We start from the raw sequence: 20,112 nt of genomic DNA, 5'->3' as shown, positions 1-20,112 counted from the left end.
GTTACAAACGGAATGACAAACTTATTATACCCCCGTCACCATTCTATGGTGGTGGGTATAAAAATGCAGGGATGTACTTGTATTAACTTTGTACTTTGACTTAGAAAATATTATATACATGACATCCCTATTTATTAAAGAAGCGCTAAAGATGACATTTTAGTAAAACAATTATATGAATTTGAAATGTGGTCTCAAGGCACGTTCTCCTTCATTTGGTATAAGATGAGACAAAACAACTTGAGAAATATTCTACAGTTGATCAATGGAAACTTGAATAATACCCCATTACACAAGATTGTCAAGTGTTGGGAACCTAATAGACTAATGGCGGAACACAAAAATCCAATTCCACATCAAATAAGGCGAAGTGTTTTTTGTTTTCTAATAAGTTATTTGAGGTTTTTTGCATTCTGGTGTTTTATTCCCCATAGAAGAGGCTGATGCCAAGTTTTAACTAACAAAGTATGGATTTTTTTTGAGTCAAGCAATATTCCCCTCCTCGGTTGTTGCCATGATATTGATCTTCAAGTTTTCTCATTACCAAGTCTATAATGATGGAGAAATTGTTTTTAGTCTTGGTAATGGGTTTTGCACTTGTTGTTGTTGCTGTTTAACAAGTCAACACATTAATACATTTTAAGTAGTTTAAACAAATATTGATTTATGCTAAATGTTTATTTTTCATTATTTAGTTAGTAATCATTTGCGAAGATTGTTAAATGTTTTATCATGTTTCCATTGAGTGCTCATCATTGCACCATTGTCATATTTGTTTTCCGTGAGGAATTTATTATTTTAAGAATTGGGTATAAACTACTGTAGATAAGTACATTTGTATTTAATGCTAGAATGTATTTGCGCAGTTAACAGAAAAAACAACAATAATACTAATATTAAAATTTCAATGCTTTAAATTTAAATTCATATACTATATTATTATGATTATCAGACAATTAGAGGATAGACAATCAGAAACAAAATTGTGAATATTTTTATTTTATGCTGATAACTACCAATTTGACTTAACTTCTATTACATAAGAAGAAGCATTCATAAATATAATGAACGCTTACATGAAATTGTCATCATGAATGAGTTCATAATATATGTGTATAATAACGTTTTATTGGTAGTAAGCTTACATATAAAGCAACTCGTTGATCTCGTACAAGGCCAGAAAAGGTCATTAGTATTCTTTTTATGGAAAAAAATAATTTACTTTATATAATATGCCATTTTTCTAGAACTCATTCAATATTTTCCCAAACATTTTTATTAATATAATTTGTTTTCTTTTTTATTTTAATGATCAACATATGTTTGTTGATTTCTTCTTAACTTTAATGGTCATAAAATATTTTACATTTATTTATTGTTTCGGTGTTTTTTTATTCTTTTTTCGAATTGGCTGCTTTTGGCTCTCTCATTGTTTAAGATGGCGATGAAAAACATAATGTTGAAGACAAAAGCCAAAGAACTTAGATCTTTAAACATTCATTCACTAACTGGCGCTAGGTGCCTATGGTCAGACTATTGGTTAGATACAACGTCTGACTGACATGTGTATATAACATATATTATTTGGCTATTGGTCTTTCGCAAAATGATCATTCACCAAAAACGAAATGAGATGAAATAATTTTACGTTAGAATTGAAACGAATACACGCGCAAACACGTTATCGTCCAATCGATCTGCCATAATTTCTACCCACTCAAAAATAAAAGAAATCATCAACGTTTACAAGATAATAATTTCTTCAATGTTTGAAAGATAAAGTGTAGGAGAAATGCGTGTGCCGAACTGACAAGAATATACGGAGATTTTCCAAGCTTTTTTTTTGAATTGGTTGAACAAAAATATGTTGCTGTGCGTCAATATTCAAAGAAGTTGAGGGCTCAATCAAATAATATGTACACTCAACAAAAAAAATGAAACCTACAGGAAAGAAATTGTAGGTTAATTTTTAAATAATCTGTATTACAAACGCCACTATTATGAAAATATGTAAATATTTTTCTACAAATCCAAGAAAATTTGTAAGACATAATTTATTGTTTCGCTTGTTAAAGAAAAGTAATATGTAAAAATGTTTTTAAAGCCATACGAAGTCCAAGAAGAGATGTGCTCTTCTGTGCTAAATTTACAAATTTTAATAAACTCTGAAATATGTGGTAAATACTTACAATTTATTAAAAAATGTAGTAAATCTTTATACTTAATTTGTGTATATATTTTTAGTTCATTTAACTAAAGTATTTAAAAAATTATTAAAGTCAAGAAAACTTTCTCATGTTGGAGAAAATTATAACTAACTTTTTGAGTGTATATATTGATATATTACAATATAAAAGAAGTTTTCCATAAGAAAATATGAGAAACGAAAATAATCATAAATACTTTGAAGCAAAATAAATTCGTACGTGAATATCCGTTTCAGCATTTCCGTTTCAGAAAAAAGACAACGATATGTTTTATAACCTTAGATTAGATTAGGTTATGGAGGATCACACGAATCCGACCTAGCGGATTTGTGTACACTTAGACCACAGTTGGTTCCTCAAACTTCTTTCCATCTTCCTCTTCGAGTCTGTCTCACTCCAGCCGGAATGAGTCCATCCTATGATAGTGCGTCCTTCGGATGCGCCTAGGTCTTCGACCCCGATGCCTTGATGAAAGCGAGAATACTCCTCAGGCTGCATTCTCGCAAGTCGGTCATAGTCTGAAACAAATAAGATCCCAGTATCTTGTTTCTCCTGAAAGATAGTGCTGGGCTCTGGCACAGGAAGTGAACTTAATCTTCCGTAGCCTCGGGGTCCAGACACCACCTACGAATATCATCATTCGCTAGACCGATCCTTACCATATGTTTTCCCAGAGTGTTGTATCCTGTTATGATACCTACACTAATAGAAAAAATTACGTTCCATAGTCGTGAACGGACGGTGACAAAATGAAACGGAAACGTTCACAAAAAATCAAAACGGAATGTTCACAATTTCGTCCACGGGCGTTCACGATTTCATGAACGGCATTCGTTTTTATTTGGCCATGAAAAGTCTTAAAATAATCGTTAGACGTTATTATGTCAACTCCCTCGGTGGTGCAATGTGCTAAGGCGACTGTTAACGCGTATGATGCAGGAAACACAGGTTCGAGTCACGCTAGCGGAAGTTTTTTTTTTTTGTAATTTTGTTTATAAAGTCGTAACCATAACGTTGTCAGATCATGAACGCTGGTTGTTGTTTTGACAACGTATGGTGTCTTTTTATCGTTGTCAGATTGACACCGCCTGTTCACAGTTTGACACCACATGTGTATTGATTCACTTTCATGAACGAATCGTTTTGAAATGAGCACGCCGTGCATGATTTTTTCTATGAGTGTATTATCGGCCTCACCTCCTTTCTTTGCAATGACATCAGGATTTCAGTTCCTAATATTATTTTTGTCCCATATTAGTTTCGTTTGTTCACAGCCCACAGAAGAAGCCCATCGTATCTTCCAGAATTCTTCATATTTGCTATTGATCCTGTAAATAAACAAAGAAAACGGAGGAAAAACGTCCAAGATGACGTTATATGTGCCACCTGCGCCTTCCTTAGCCAGTACATCTGCCTCTTCATTCCCAGTTATGCCATAATGCCCACACTGAAAAAAATATTGTCGTGAGGTCAAAGATTTCATGTCTTTAAAATACGAATACAAATTTTGCTTAGCATTGAAGACGCATTTCTCTAAAATAAAGTTATTTTCCTTGTCCAAAAGTCGATAAACTTTTCAATGAAGTCATTAAGTGATTTGACTTAAAAATGGGTATCGTAACATGAAAGAAAAAATTTATAGGCTAAGGTCAACTTGACTTTAATAATTCAGAAAAAATCTTTAAATTTAATGAAATTGTCTTTAAATTTGTTGTCTTTTTGCATCTTGACTACAAAGCAAAAAATCGTTCAAATATAGGACATGTTTTTCAAAACTTTATTTTAAAGAAGTTTTTTACTTTAAACATAGCATAATTTCTACTGGAAGTCGAGTCCTAATTTGGAAAATAAAGTTGCCGTTAACTCGTTTTAAAGGACTTTGATAGCATATGAAGAAAAAAAGCTGAGAAAGCGAAAAATTAAAATTTGTTTCCTAGAAGCAAGTACACAAAACCTAAATTTAAAAGAGAATTGTGTCTTAAAAGTATCCTTACTTGTATTCTCCGCTTCTTTGGCTCGGAATCAATACCAAATTTTTTAAAGTAAAGACAAAATCTTTGCAACCGAGTATGCTTTTTTTTCAGTGCAGGTACCCAGAACAGAGTTACATTATGCTGTTCAGTGAGAACCGTAAACTCTCTACGACAGCGGCTGACTACCTTGAGCCTTACGTTCGTATTGTTCAGGGCCTTTATAGCTGCTGACTATTGATGAAATTTCTGATATCGCATCTAAATAACGGCCTCATCGATAGAAGTTCTGCAGCTTTTGCAATAGCAAATATTTCCGCCTGAAAAATGCTGGATTTATCGTCCAACTTAAAGGATTCCTTAAGCTCCAAATCCAACTGCAGCATATTCCACTGCCTGTACCCTCGCCCATTTTCGAGCCGTCAGTATGAATGTTGAGATAATTGAGTCCAGGTTACTATCAAATTTCTTAAAGTTCCTGGAAATTAGCTGATTTGAGTTCAATTTTGCCAAATGTGAGCATATGTTAGAAAAAAGTTTTATACAAATGAAGTACACAATTTGACGAAATATGAAAATAGTTCATATTTTTCTAAAATGGGTGAAATTTGCTGAGTTCATAAGTTTCTCAAATGAGTAAATTTTACTTAAATTGTGTCTGTCTGGAACTTCATATAGCGCTAACAATTTTTGATTCCAATTTTTTCTATCAAAATATTAAATTTTATTTAACAACAGAAAAAAATTTATTATTTTTAATATTCATTTTCAATTTGACAAAAGTTATTAACTTATTTTTATCATGTTGCAATTATTAAAATGTTTTAGTTTACATTTTCTAATAGAAACCTACATTTTCTTTCATAGTGGGATCACTTTTTTCTGGGTGTGTTATAATGAGTTAGGAAGAAAAAATTATCACGAAAATTTGTCAAATGAAAGTCTTAATTGAGTTTTAAAAAATATTAAATTTAAAAGATTCAACAATTTTTTTATTGAAACAAACATCAATCACAACATTAATAGTATCACTTATTTTTTTTAATTCGATCAATTAATTTTTTAATTGACTTTCAATTAATTTTTTAATTCGTAGAAGGCATTTCAATTAAAAAATTATCTGGATAAATTAATTTCGTGATTGAATCATATTTTTTTTCTGTGTATATACGAATATAAATAATTTTTTTGCGATATAAACCTCAATAGAAATTGTCATAAGAAGTGAAGAAATATATAGCAAATTTTAACCAAAGTTACACTGAAACTATGGCTTTCGATTGGTATAAAAATCGTTTACTAAAACTCTTCTGAATCGCAGTAACACAGCATATACGAACCTGAGAAAAATGGGTCCACTGTGACCAAATGGAAAAATATGGACTTTTGTAGCCCTCTATCTAATAGTAAAAACGGATACTGCAAAAATGTGTTTGGGATTCCCAATATATGGCCTACAAAAAAGTGTGTGAGGTGCTCCTTGAGGGGAATGCGTTCACTTTAACCAAATGGAAAAAAGATGGGCATCAAGATCTTTCGTTAACATTTAGCTGTCTCTTCCTGTTTGGTCAATTCCTATGGTTTTTTTTATATTTGTATACAACTCATTTTCAAACGTTAATATATGGATGTATGTATTTTCCCTTACTTTCATTTATAATTCATAACACATATAAATTACACTAAAACAAACTATTTCGCCATTTAAGAACAATGAAGCGGTTATTTTAGGGAAGCACTAAGTTTTAGTAAAGCTTTCGTACAATTAAAATCTAAAGGGGTTTTCTAGCATGCCCCCAAAAAGCTATACACGCAAAAAAAAAACATTTGGGAAACGTGTACCGAAAACGTTTTTCTTTTGTTAGAGGTTTTTGAATTGCTTCGAAAATTTTAAACTTTTATCACCAAAAAAATTCGTTTGTTACAAAATTTTTATTTTTTCAATAAAAAATGTTATTTTTGAAACAACATCACAGTCCATTTCGTTTATATTAAACACTGTTCTTTTCTGACTTTAGGTCTTTAATAAGACACATTTTACAGTTCAAAATTTAATATACTACAATGTAATATTGAACATTTTTTCGGAATATTCCGAACATATCTGGAATATATGTAAAAAAAAAAAAAAAAAAAAAACTTTGGTCGGAGCAGGGATCGAACCCACGACCCTTGGCATGCAAGTCGGACGTAGCAACCACTGCTCCACGGTGCCAAACAAAACGTTTGTTTCTGTGAAATAAACTTTGTTTATTCGGTTCATGGGCGCCGCAAGCTATGCTATATAAATATAACTTAAATGGATATTTATCTATTGATGACCATAACAGGTATATAGCTCAGTGGTTAGTGTGTTGGCTTACAAAGTGCATGGTCCGCGGTTCGATTCTCCGTCCAGGCGAAAGGTAAAAAAATTTTAAAAATTTATAAAATCGTATAATTTCTTCTACATTGTTGGTATTACAGGAAAAGCTGTTAAGAACTAAAAAACCTCGTGGATGTGAGAAAGATGTGAGGGAAAATGCAATTAGCTAGAAAATAATGTTTGAGTTTGTCTTTATGAAATTGTTTTTACATCCTGGAAAAGAATAAACGTTTATCACAAAAAGTATATACTTTTCTTCCAAATACACTTCCTTACAGCGAAAAGCAAATGAGAAACGAACTTTGTTTGTCTAAAATTTCGTTTGGGAGGAAAGAATTATTTTTTTGCGTGTAGTTCTTTTTATTTATTTAACATGCTTGATTTATTAAAAACTATTTCATTCCGATTCCTTAAAAAATAGTGAACATTTTCGTCAAAAACTAAACGAGCAAATTGCACTTGAATGAAAATTCTCAATGACCATCGATGCTAAAATTGAAAAATAATTTCAAGTTCTTTAGTGTTTGCCAGTCTTATGCTCTGATAAAGATGACACTGAATTTAATGTTGAACGTGGCCAAATGCTTTTAAAAACTTAAATAATTTTAAACTATAAAGAAAATATTCTAAAAAACATTATACATATATATCGGAATACATGTGTGTATATGTACGCTAATACTATTTGCGATGGTGAACTAAAACTGTCAAAAGTTTTTTTTCTTAAAGCATTTTTGCACTCAAAACCTTGAACTAGTTTTTTTTCGCAGAACAAAAAAAAAATCAAACCAAAGCAATACGACAACATTCAAAATTTAAATAAATAAATTTAAAGAAAAATTTATCTATGCAATACATATATTTGAGTGTGTCGTTTCGTATATTAATCAAGATGTTTTGCTCGATTTTTTTTTTCACAAAATAATTAAAAATGCATTTGAAATGTAAATTTGGGTATGTTAAAAATTACTTTTGAAAAGTCTAATTGCATTATGCAATAACAAGCATATTAATTAAAAGCATTTGTATACGTGTGTTTATGTTTTCAATATAAATATAAACATTAAATTTTTTCAATTAAATAGTGATGCTGTTCTTTAGAGGAGGAAAAATGTTTAAAAGCTAAATGAGTCGAACCGAAACTTGGCAAATTGCTAAAAGAGTTTGGGATTCAAACTCACCATTTATAGTGTAAAAATTTCAGTCTTTTCTGTGAGCAAATTCAACTTTTTAACTTCAATAATTTGTTTTTTTGTAAGGCGAAATCTCTCGATTTCTAGGCCATATCGCAACGTATAGGTTTGAATTACTGATTATATCTGTATTTCGTCAAATATTATTTTTTTAATCTCACGAAACAGCTCATCAATATTTTATTATTTAATATCATTCTTATTTGCAAATTCGGATATAAGCGATCGTACAATAAGTTAATAAATATGTTAAGAATTTCATTTCATAAAGAGCTCCGATATATTGCAGCAGAAATCATATTTCGTTCAGTCAATTTTTGGATGTTTTTCAGCTCTCCTGCCTCCTCCTTGTTGTCCTTCTATTTTGCCCTATATTTGTCATTTCTCATAAGGTATCCCAAGTAAGCAATTTTCCGAAGTTTAATATTTTGTAACAATTGTCTGGTTTATTATTTGCTCAGTAGAAGCAATCTTCCAAATTCTCGATAGACTCATATTTCGAAGGATTCAAGACTTTTCTCATCAATTGTACACGTCTCAACTGCGTAGAGTAGTACAGACCATAATATTAAAATCATAAAAGAATTTTAAAATATTGTTGATTAGTCGAGCAAAATTCCACAACTTTTCATAATGGCCTGATATCGAAACAAGCGATTTACGTATGTAAAATTTTCTTTATTTATTGAAAACATTGTACAGCAATTGGTCTGCTTATAAACCAATTGCTGTACAATGTTTTCAATAGTTAGTTTTAAATTCTACATTCTCTCGCTTATCATAACTATAATATTTGAATTTTTATGCTCAGAAGATGAAGGAATCTGATACAATGAAAAAAAAATATTAATCACATATATTAATGAAATCAAATAAATTCAATAAATAATAAAAATCAATAAACGTAAAAATATTGGACAAAGAGAGAAGAGAAAATAAGAGATATACATTAGAGAGTTTACGTATACAACAAAAAACAACAAGTGCAATAAACAGAAAAGAAGACAAAGACAATGCTAACGCCAACTACAGCATTGTATTGTTATAGTTTAGTCGGTTACCATCTGTGATAGCAACATAAGTTTTACTGTGATATTAGTTTAAGTTAATTATTTTTGCAATTACAAAGTATGTGTTTTATGTCGAATTCTAGTAATATCGTAATAATTGGCGTATTTGTTTGCAAATGTAATTGACGATAGATTGAATGTAAGTGAAACTTGTACGAAAATCAATAGAATGTATGTTAAGATCTGATATATTTCACTATTATATTGTTACCAGATCCAATAAAAAATTCATCCCTGATGAAGCTGGAAAAAATCCCAGCGAAACGTTGGATGAAAATAATGGAATAATTCAATATTTGTCTTATTCGCATTCAAAAATGACCTTGAAAGCCCAGAGGAAAAAATATATACAGAGAAAATTAAATTTTCAATTGAGTCAATCAAATTGTTGATTGAGGTATACCCAGAGAAGGAATATGATCACCTCAAACATGTTTCAAGAGCACCATGTTACTTTTTCACAGCGACCATGTTGCATTTTTGTCGCAAAAATATCCTTTTCTCGACAAACATAACATGCGTTCCAAAATCAGGTACATAATCTCCGAGAAAAGAACATGCTTTCGACAAACATGCTACATGTTTTCCGTGAAAAAGTAACATTCACTTATATATCAACTCGAGCATTTTACTATATACTGTTACAATTTGTATCCGAGGTTATTGGACAAGAATTTAAGGAATTGAAAGTATTAAGTTATTGAAAATAAAATGCCATATAATGTTATGTTGTAATGTTAGTAATTTTTAAATAGTTCTAATATCGGGGCCCATCATTTTAAATGTAATCAATTCAATGATGCATTTTTAAGGGCAAAAGTACCTTGATACGTGATCCATGATCCATTTGGTATATTTTCATTCTAACATTTTCTCTGTTTTTATATAGCGTTTTTTAATTTAAAATTTATTTTCCACCAATTTCTTTTTTGATTCAACCATAACTCATAAAATTTTTGTAGCTATTTTTATGATCAACGTATTGCATATAACTGAGAAAACATTTTCCACAATTAAATAAAATTCTGCGTTAGATAGTGTAATATCAAATATTCTTGAGCAAATTAATTTTGAATTGGATAATTAACATACACATAGTATTTACAATTAGATATGAACGCCTTTTCTATGTTTAAACTAAGAACGATGTATGTAATTATCAATATTTTTGTGGGATTGCTTATAGTACTATTTTTATTTTATATTTTACTTACAATGTTCCTCCCGCGTAACTCTTGAGAACATTGTTTTTTTGTTGTTTTGGTATGCCAGACTTTGTCGTATGTATGATAGACTTTTTGGAAATTTGCCCATTTCGTATCGAAATGTTTTTCTTCTTAATGGTCACCATGAGGTGTGTTCTTTGCCGATTGTAGCGATATGACGTATGAACGTGGGTTGGGTCCATCATAAATGGACGAATGACCGCATGGACAAATGTAAATTCTACAAAGTTGTAGGTGATAATGATGATGGGCCAATGATTTTATTTTTATTTATAAGGTTCCTTTTAGGGTATAAGTACACGCTCACAAAAAATCGCTTCTGTAACATATACTCCCAAACATATTTTGCTTCAAGCATATACATTTTTGGGTATTGCCCAAACATTTATATGTTTGATCTCTTCCAATATATAATATGTTTGAAAGCATATTGGTCTAAACAATATATGTTTGGGTAGTCTAAGTTCCAAACATTTTGTATTTTTGCATCCAAATTCAATAATGTTGTCTTCCAAAAAACAATATGTTATTATGTGAACATATAATATGTTTGGAAGCATTTTGCACCCAAAAATATTATATGCTTAAAAAAAATTCTCCCAAACAATATTGTGCTCAAAATTTTATTTATTTATTTATATATTTACAATCATAATGAATTATGAAAATAAACAGGTAATATAGGTGCTAACAACATAGGTTTTCGACCTGAATGCTCAAAATTTTGTTTCTGCCCAATTGTATATTCCCCCACATCTTTCTCACTTCCACGAGATTTTTTAGTTCTTAGTACCTTTTTCTGTAATACAAACATTGTAGAAGGAATTATTCAATTGTATGATTTTTTTTATTTTAATTTTACCTTTTGCCGGACGGGGATTCGAACAGCGGACCACACAGTTTGTAAGGATCAAAGAAGTAGCTGATCAATTGCCCAAGGAAAAATAAAATGTTAATTTTGTAATAACAAGCAACAACCACCAACTTAATTCAATATCGCTCCCTGTTAAATAGCGCTCCAAGCTACTAAACACATATATGTTTATAGGCTATTTCTAAATTAATATATGTTTGCATCCAAGCATATAATATTTACAAACATTTTATGTCCCAAACATAATATGTTCTAACATATTAACATATATGTCCCAAACATGTTATGCTAGTTTATGAACATATATGCTTGCACTCAAAAATATTGTGTTTAAAAATTTGTGTTCCAAACATATAATGTTTATAGCCAAACATATGAAAAACAGTCTTTTTCATCCGTGTAGAAATAGTAATAAAACTATTTAAAAAAGAAGATAGTGTTTATTTAAGATGGGTGCTATGTTCGTTTTTTCCATCAAAACTCTAAAATAAAAGTGCAAAAATATGTACACGCAAAAAAATAATTCTTTCCTCCCAAACAAATTTTTAGACAACCAAAATTCGTTTCCCATTTGCTTTTTGCTTTAAGGAAGTTTATTTGCAAGGAAATTATATACTTTTTGTGATAAACGTTTATTCTTTTCCAAGATGTAAAAACAATTTCATAAAGACTAACTCAAAAAATAATCATTTCTGGCTAATTGAATTTTCCCCCTCATCTTTCTCACTTCCACGAGGTTTTTTAGTTCTTAGCAACTTTTTCTGTAATACAAACAATGTAGACGAAATTATTCGATTTTATAAATTTTTAAAAGTTTACCTTTCGCCTGGACGGAGAATCGAACCGCGGACCATCCAATTTGTAAGCCAACACACAATCCACTGAGCTACGTAGATGTTATTTTCATCAATAGACAATTATCCAGATAAGTTATATTTATATAGCATAGCTTGCGGAGCCCACGAACCGATTAAACAAACTTTATTTAACAGAAACATACTTTTAGTGCGGCACCGTGGAGCAGTGTACTGAAAAAAATATTGACCTAATATGGAAGATTATGCAACTTAAATTTTAGGATTCAAAATTTACGCAATGCTAAGGACAAAATTCTTTAAAATAATGACATTTTAATTTAAAAAAAAGTTTATAATCCTTGCTTCAAAAATTTTTTTCCATTAAATTTAGGACACAAATCTTGAAATTTTGCGTCCCTCTGTTGAAGTTGTAGATCTTTGAAGTAAGGCAAATTTTCCTTAAAATAAAGAAAAACATTTTTAATTTAAAGAAATCGTCTTTAACTCAACTGACATATTGAATTTTTAAATTTAAGATAAAAACGCCTCAAATATAGGCTAAGACTTATTTTTCAGGATTTGCATCTTTGGTTTAAAGTTTTTTTAGCATTAAGAAAACTGTTTTTACTTTGAAGTACCTGGAATAATTTGGATTTTGAATTTGGAATTTGTTTGTACATAAATACAGTATGTCAAGAAAGTCTTTTGACATTGCCAACTATTTCAAATTCTAGAAATAATTGAAATATTAAATATTTTATTAAATTTTTAATTCTGTGTACGTATGTATACTTTGCAAAATACATAATAAAATTTTTTTTTAAAATTTCATTATATTTAATTTTGGAACAAAACATAATTTTTATCCCATTGTCAAAAGACTTTCTTGACAAACTGTACCTTTATTAGTATATCTCAAAAAGAAAATAAAAACTCGATAAATGAGATCTGTATCCAATTTTAATTTTATTGATCCTAGATTTAAAGCCAGAGAGGTCCGTAAAAATGTCTTTATTTTAAAGAAGCCGCATCTTTCGCTCGGAATCAATACCAAAATCATTAAGGGAAGGTCAAAATCTTTGGATCCAAGTAAACTTTTGTATGAGTGTGGTTGGTACGTCCGCCTTGCATACCCAGGGCTCTGGGTTCGATCCCTGCTTCGACCGAACACCAAAAAGTTTTTTTTGTTTACCAGATATGTTCGGAAGATTCCAAAAAAAAGTTCAACATTACATACTACTATATTAAATTTTTACTATGAGCTGTAAAATGTGTCTTATTAAAGAGCAGTTCTTGATATAAACGAAATGGAGTGTGTTGTTGGTTCAAAAATATTAAAAAAATACAAATTTTGCAACAAACGATTTTTTTGGTGATAAAAGTTTAAAATTTTCGAAGAGATTCAAAAAAATCTACGTTTTCGGTACACGTTTTTCATACGTTTTTTTTTCTATGCGTGTATGATGCCTATTATATTTTTATCCAATCTTCGGCGGGCATTGATAGTGTATAATTTCACCTTTTAAAATTAATTGATCTAAAAAAGTTGCAGCTGTTTTTCGAAAACAGTTCTTACCTTTATGTGGTAATTTGAATTGGCCCGAAAATGTGCTTGCCAGAAGTAGGGCATAGGGCATAGACCCTAGACATAGCATTTGGTGCCATTCCATATATCCTGTTTTGCAATATACATTGCATATGGTTCCAAAATGTTTTTTTTTTTTTTTAATTTTTGTGATCAATTTTTTCCATACTTTCGTGTATGTTGTTCTTGAGATAAAAAAACTGCATACAAGTATTCTAAATTTTATAATTATTCCTATATTTTTCGGTGTACAATTATTTCCAGAAAATCGAATTCAATTGTCTTCAATTTGATAAACTAATAATATTTCGCGGAACAAGTCCGTTGGTAAATTCTCTCATAAATTTAAAGTGAGCATGACAGAATTTATGGCCTAAAGTTAAAAATATATTGTTTTCAAGAAAATTCCTTTAGTCATCATATTTATTCGGCTTTCCTCTTCTATTTCGTTTTGTTTGTAATAAAAATATTTATTTTATTTTGTGTGTAGAGAGCGATTCCTTTGTTCTTATTTTTACGGATAACAGATGTTTTCATTATAGGCCAAAATTGTTTGCGACCGTGTTGCCATATCGACCGTAGAAGAGGGGGTTTTGTTGGAGCTTAAATAGAAATTTCTAAGTAAATTTCTAATGGTTTTTAGTTATTAATGTTGTCACATTTGCCTGGAAGGTGTGTGAAATATTGCCTTGAGGCACGCATGTAAAACGTGGGCATTCAGTGGCTGGCTACCAAGCCTTTTGCTATCACCACCAAACGTGATGAATTTAGTCCAATGGAAGACTGCAATGTGTTCGTTTACATTTAATGTAACTGTTAGCCAGTTCCTCCTAATTTACAAAAGTGTAAATAGCAGAATTGCTGTTACGTGTTCTAGAAGGCCATAACAGTAGCACCACCACCACGGCCATCGCCAAGCATAGCCTACCTTATTTCATTCGAGACAATTATATAAACAGAGATACGATACGTTGCGTTCCTTATTTTTTTATGGACTCTTTGTGTGTTTTCCATATTTCCACATGCCTAAAACGCCATAGTCAGCACTTCGATTCCACTTTTGTTTATGTTGCACGTCACATATCTTCCAAGCAGGAAATGCCTGTGGTCTAAATTTAGGAATTAGCAATTCTTAGATACCAAAACTGATTTTTTATTCAATTTCGAATGTATGATAAGAATTTTCAGTTTGTTTTTCTCTGCTACCATTTGAAATTTAAATTATCTAAGCAAAATGTTCAAATGTATTGTATGGTAGAAAGGCTTTGTTTTTTTTGTGTGAATACCATAAAAGCATCTACACCTTTAAAATTGCACCTATTCCAAAGAAGTGTCATGGAATCTTTGCCCCATTTATTTACTTGGCCATACCTATTTCTTGGTCTGTGTCTTTCATATTTGGCTTTTTGAAGTTTATAGCCCAAAAAACTTTAAACTTTTATGGGTATCAATAAAAAACATATAAAATACATTTATTACAGAAATCAAAGGCACGAATGGTATATATTTTCTTATGATAATCATATTAGAGATGTATATTTTGAGTATGGTATGTACTATTTGTGGCTGCCCTTTACTCCAAATCTTGGCAATATAAAATCTAAATGAATCATTGTTATATATCCCACCTACATTGTATAAGGATGTAGGGGAAACCACAAAGTGATATCCGAATCTTTTTTATGATTTATTGTAATGATGTTCCGTATAATATGCGACAGCATTTACTGAGGCCTTTATCCATCGATGAAAAACGTATAGAATTTGTCATTACGGTATTAAACCCATTGCCTTATTAAAAAAAAAATACAAATTACGCGAAATATTAAAAATTTAAGAAACAAAAAATTAACTGTCTTTTGTTTTCAATTCATTTTTAAATGTTGCGTTCAAAAATGTTAGTTGTAACAAGCTTTGTCACATTGTCACTTTATTTTACATATAACAGGTTGGCTGATAAGAAGAAAAATACATTTTTTTTTGTCAAAATTCGTTTTATTATCCAACATAGTTCCCTTCAAGAGCGATACAACGATTACAACGACCTTCCAATTTTTGGTTCCATTTTGGTAGTACTTCTTCGGTTTTGCCTCAAAATAGGCCTCAGTTTCGGCGATCAGCTCTTCATTGCAGCTAATTTTTTTCCCTGCGAGCATCCTTTTGAGGTCTGAGATCTGGAGAATACGGTGGGTGGGAAAGCAAGTCGAAGTCCAATTCATGAATTTTTGCCATCGTTCTCAATGACTTGTGGCACGGTACGTTGTCTTGCTGGAAATCGCGGGCCGTTTTATCGCGATTTCGACCTTCAAACACTCCAATAACGCCATATAATAGTCACTGTTGATGGGTTTTCCCTTCTCTAGATAATCGATAAAAATTATTCCATGCGCATCCCAAAAAACAGAGTCCATTACTTTGCCAGCGGACTTTTGAGTCTTTCCACGCTTCGGAGACGGTTCACCGGTCGCTGTCCACTCAGCCGACTGTCGATTGCACTCAGGAGTGTAGCAATGGAGCCATGTTTCATCCATTGTCACATATCGACGGAAAAACTCGAGTGTATTACGAGTTAACAGTTGCAAACACCGCTCAGAATCTTCAACACGTTATTGATTTTGGTCAAATGTGAGCTCGCGCGGCACCCATTTTGCACAGAGCTTCCGCATATCCAAATATTGAAGAATGATATGACCAACACGTTCCTTTGATATCTTTAAGGCCTCTGCTATCTCGATCAACTTCATTTTACGGTCATTCAAAATCATTTTGTGGATTTTTTTGATGTTTTCGTCGGTAACCACCTATTTCGGGCGTCCACTGCGTTCACCGTCCTCCGTGCTCATTTCACCATGCTTGAATTTTGCATGCCAATCAATTATTGTTGATTTCCCTGGGGCAGTGTCCGGAAACTCATTATCAAGCCAAATTTTTGCTTCCACCGTATTTTTTCCCTTCAGAAAACAGTATTTTATCAAAACACGAAATTCCTTTTTTTCCATTTTTTTCACAATAACAAAAGTTGCTTCACAAAAGACGCTCTATCACACAAACTTATTGACTTGCAGACGTCAAATTTTGACACGAATCATTTGAAGGTTGGTACTATATAAAAATAATATGCATTTAATAGTAGCGACGCCATCTATGTGTCAGACCAGGGTCTTATCAGCCAACCTTTTAGTAACAATTTTTAAATATATTATCACGGTTTAATTTTGCTCTTTTACTCATGAATTAGTGTTTGAAATTATGTTAACCCTATATGTTTGTTCCAGTGTAGTTGAGTTTAATCTTTTGTTATAAATCTTGAGTTATTGAATTTGCATTAGTGATATGATATGTTCTCATTTTCGCTCTATCTCTTCACCTCATCAATCTTATTTCTATCCAAAATTCTTAATATAGACAATCTCCTTGTTGTTGACTGGGAGTATCTTTTAACCTTAAATAAATAAATAAATTCTTAATATAAGCTATATTACACAGGTAGTTTATCTTTTATATCAAGTCAATATTTTTTATCAGAGATATTGATTCATAGTGTCAAGGCAAAATCTTTGGAACCGGGCATGCTGTTCTTCTTTATAAGCTATTTGCTTTAAGATTTTATTTATTTTTACACTGAAAAAACAGTGAACCCACCAGGAAAGATAACTTTCGATTAATTTTAGAAAATTTGGAACTTTTTTACAAAAATTTTAACTAAACGGTATTACAAGCGCTGGCATCACTCCGATATGGCAAAAATAAGTAAATATTTTTCGACAAATTCAAGAAAATTTATTAGACATAACTAAATTTTTTCAGTAGTTAAAGAAAATTTTGTAGTTTTAAGAGAAATCTTGGAGTTCAAAATTGCAAGAATGTCTTTAGTGACATACGAAGTTCACGATGGACACATTTTTGGTAAAATTTACAAATTTAAAGAAATAATGAACTATTTTGTAAGAAATACGAAATTAGGAAATCTTTATGCTTTATTTGTGTATAACTTTTTCCCGTTTTTTAAAGGGTGATTTGTTAAGAGCTTGATAACTTTTTTTTAAAAAAAAACGCATAAAATTTGCAAAATCTCATCGGTTCTTTATTTGAAACGTTAGATTGGTCCATGACATTTACTTTTTGAAGATAATTTCATTTAAATGTTGACCGCGGCTGCGTCTTAGGTGGTCCATTCGGAAAGTCCAATTTTGGGCAACTTTTTCGAGCATTTCGGCCGGAATAGCCCGAATTTCTTCGGAAATGTTGTCTTCCAAAGCTGGAATAGTTGCTGGCTTATTTCTGTAGACTTTAGACTTGACGTAGCCCCACAAAAAATAGTCTAAAGGCGTCAAATCGCATGATCTTGGTGGCCAACTTACCGGTCCATTTCTTGAGATGAATTGTTCTCCGAAGTTTTCCCTCAAAATGGCCATAGAATCGCGAGCTGTGTGGCATGTAGCGCCATCTTGTTGAAACCACATGTCAACCAAGTTCAGTTCTTCCATTTTTGGCAACAAAAAGTTTGTTAGCATCGAACGATAGCGATCGCCATTCACCGTAACGTTGCGTCCAACAGCATCTTTGAAAAAATACGGCCCAATGATTCCACCAGCGTACAAACCACACCAAACAGTGCATTTTTCGGGATGCATGGGCAGTTCTTGAACGGCTTCTGGTTGCTCTTCACTCCAAATGCGGCAATTTTGCTTATTTACGTAGCCATTCAACCAGAAATGAGCCTCATCGCTGAACAAAATTTGTCGATAAAAAAGCGGATTTTCTGCCACTGATTTTGGTAATAAAATTCAATGATTTGCAAGCGTTGCTCGTTAGTAAGTCTATTCATGATGAAATGTCAAAGCATACTGAGCATCTTTCTCTTTGACACCATGTCTGAAATCCCACGTGATCTGTCAAATACTAATGCATGAAAATCCTAACCTCAAAAGAATCACCCTTTAGTTCATTTAACTAACATACGCAAAAAATTATTTGACTAAAATAAACTTTTTCCAAACATAATGATTCTATGAACTAATATAAAGTTAATATGGCTTTAGTGAAATAGAGAGTTCACTTTTTTTTTTAGTGTATATAATATATTCTTATTTGACGTGAATATTTGTATATAGAATTTAAAAAAGTGTATGGGTATATATTAATTAATTAATGTGTATTGTTTAAATATCCATTTTTCACACCTTATTTAAGACAAGTTTTTTTTTTTCAAATTGGCAACCCACAGTAATTTTTAATGCCAATTTTAAATTTCGCAAAAGATATATTTTGAATAATATTTTAAATGTAATATACATTTATTAGGAGCTCAAAAGTTGAGGGTTATAATAGACGTTTTTTTATATATAATATAAATAAAAATATTTTTTTATTTTGTTAATAATAATGAAATATCTTTAACGTTAAAAATATCACATTCATCCGTGAAAGAATATGATTAAGATCAAATGTAGGAATAATGTCCAAATGTTGATGCAAGTTAAAGCATTACTATTTTCCACGTATCTAATCCTATCGACGGTTTCATTTAACTCCAAAAAATATACTAAATAGCTATTCGGTTCGCAAAAGTTCATCACTAATCATAGCTAATGACCAAAACCATTACAAAGCTCATAACATAATATTGGATGGCTAGGAATGGTAGAAATTAAAGGCGGTTGGTAGGAGTTTAACTTTGCTGTTATTGTTTATACCCTGCGCCACACTGTGGAACAGGGTATTATAAGTTAGTGCATATGTTTGTAACACCCAGAAGGAGACGAGATAGACACATGGTGTCTTTGGCCATAATGCTCAGGGTTGGTCCCTGAGTCGATATAACCATGTCCGTCCGTCTGTCCGTCCGTCTGTCTGTGAACACATTTTTGTGATCAAAGTCTAGGTCGCAGTTTAAGTCCAATCGCCTTCAAATTTGGCACATGTTCCTAATTCGGGTCAGAATAGAACCCTATTGATTTTGGAAGAAATCGGTTCAGATTTAGATATAGCTCCCATATATATCTTTCGCCCGATTTACACTCATATGACCACAGAGGCCAATTTTTAGCTCCGATTTAGTTGAAATTTTGCACAAGGAGTAGAATTAGCATTGTTGCTATGCGTGCCAAATTTGGTTGAAGTCGGTTCAGATTTAGGTATAGCTCCCATATATATGTTTTTTTGATTTCGACAAAAATGGTCAAAATATCAACATTTTCCTAGTAAAATCGCCACTGCTTAATCGAAAAGCTGTAAAAATGACTCTAATTTTCCTAAACTTCTAATACATATATATCGAGCGATAAATCATAAATAAACTTTTGCGAAGTTTCCTTAAAATTGCTTCAGATTTAAATGTTTCCCATACTTTTTTACTAAAATTGTGTTCCATCCTAGTCTATAGAGTTTTGAGTGCATAGATTTTGTAAAAGTCTATCAAATTCTGTCCAGATCGAGTGATATTTAAATCTATGTATTTGGGACAAACATTTATATATAGCTCCCAACACATTTGACGGATGTGATATGGTATCGAAAATTTAGATCTACAAAGTGGTGCAGGGTATAATATAGTCGGCCCCGTCCGACTTTAGACTTTCCTTACTTGTTTTCCTTTTAGATTAATGGCATTCCATAAATCAAAAGAAGAAAGGTTAATTTCGATCAAGGTTAAGTATATGAGCGTGTAAAATTCTATTGAATTACAGGAAATATCGTCGTTGAATCAGGCAGCATTTTAGAATAATGCAAAACAAAAAAAAAACATAAAAAATGTCTTTAATCACAAATTGGTCGTGGTATAATAACGTTGATGCCATAATGTCCCAGCAAAAAATTTGCTGA

General features: G+C 31.4%; 1 protein-coding gene across 16 annotated transcripts in view; it reads left to right on the top strand.

Annotated features, from left to right (window-relative positions):
• Msp300 (Muscle-specific protein 300 kDa) overlaps nt 1-20,112 on the top strand; it is a 235,060-nt gene that overhangs the window by 49,808 nt on the left and 165,140 nt on the right. The gene's annotated exons all lie outside the window — the stretch shown is intronic.

This window comes from Haematobia irritans, chromosome 2, assembly GCF_050003625.1.
Source record: "Haematobia irritans isolate KBUSLIRL chromosome 2, ASM5000362v1, whole genome shotgun sequence".
NCBI lineage: Eukaryota > Metazoa > Arthropoda > Insecta > Diptera > Muscidae > Haematobia > Haematobia irritans.
The sequence above is the reverse complement of the archived record's forward strand: the minus strand, read 5'-3'. Positions and strand labels throughout refer to the sequence as shown.